The 1,171-nt window shown below is 37.4% G+C and overlaps 1 protein-coding gene across 1 annotated transcript in view; it reads left to right on the top strand.

Moving 5' to 3' along the window:
* LOC118328758 (dedicator of cytokinesis protein 3-like) overlaps positions 1–1,171 on the top strand; it is a gene marked incomplete in the record, with an annotated part of 127,180 nt that overhangs the window by 86,751 nt on the left and 39,258 nt on the right.

Raw genomic sequence — 1,171 nt, 5'->3', positions numbered from 1 at the left:
CTCTCTCTCTCTCTCTGCTGTCTCCCGCCTCGTCTTTGACTCTCCCGTCATGTCGACATTCATTGATCGTGCGTCCGCAGACTTAAACACATATTGTCAGGAGCGATGCTGCGAGTGGAGCACTAACTTGATTTCCTATAGGCTTTAAGGTCATAAAAATCATCCGAGTCAATGTCAGCAGACTTACGGCTCGTCATAAATGGGAGGTCTCACTCTGATACAGAGGCGTGGCCTCAAAGTGACCTCCAGTTATGATTGACGCCCTTTCTGCAACACTTGTTTTGAGTGACAGCCAAGCTCCTGGATGTGTGAGTGTGTGTGGAGCTGAACAGTATAAAGCACAGTGACGCTCCTCTACAGTGCTGCTGCTTCAGGATCAGACCTTAAAAATTATTTGAGTCATAAAATTCAACAATGAACAAATGTGCAAACTCAGACTTCAATTTTCTTCAAGTTTTGATCCAAAACGAGAAAAGCTGACGTCTGTTTTACAGCTCAACATGCTCCAGATAACCGGGAGTTTAATTGTACAACAGGGAACTTTTAAGTTTACCAACTTCAAGACAACATCATTTTAGATACATTAAATACTTTTTTTTTTTTTTTACCATAAAATGGACGCTGAAGATTTAAAAATGACTTTATTTTCTGGTTGAAGCTTGTTTTCCTGTTTGACTGATGATAAAAGTTTAGTATCACAGGAGAAAGTCCCATCTGGAGTTCTACAGCGTCTTCTATTCCAGATTTAAGAATCTGCTGAGTAAGCTAACTGTCTGTGTAGTGACAGAAATACAGATTATTGATCAAAGAAATGTATCATAACAGCTTTAGAATTTGACAAACTGCAGTGTATAAACTCTAGAGCTATCCACTGTTTATTGATTATAGATTATTGATTGAATCAGCTCCCATATAGAACATAGCTCTAGAGTTTATTTACACTGTTTATTGATTATAGATTATTGATTGAATCAGCTCCATATAGAACATAGCTCTAGAGTTTATACACTGCAGGTTGGTTATACCACTGTTTATTGATTATAGATTATTGATTGAATCAGCTCCATATAGAACATAGCTCTAGAGTTTATTTACACTGTTTATTGATTATAGATTATTGATTGAATCAGCTCCATATAGAACATAGCTCTAGAGTTTTACACTGCAGGTT

Source organism: Morone saxatilis, unplaced genomic scaffold (assembly GCF_004916995.1).
Source record: "Morone saxatilis isolate NCDOM2014 unplaced genomic scaffold, NCSU_SB_2.0 Contig18, whole genome shotgun sequence".
NCBI classification, from domain to species: domain Eukaryota; kingdom Metazoa; phylum Chordata; class Actinopteri; family Moronidae; genus Morone; species Morone saxatilis.
This window is presented reverse-complemented; position numbering and strand designations above follow the sequence as displayed.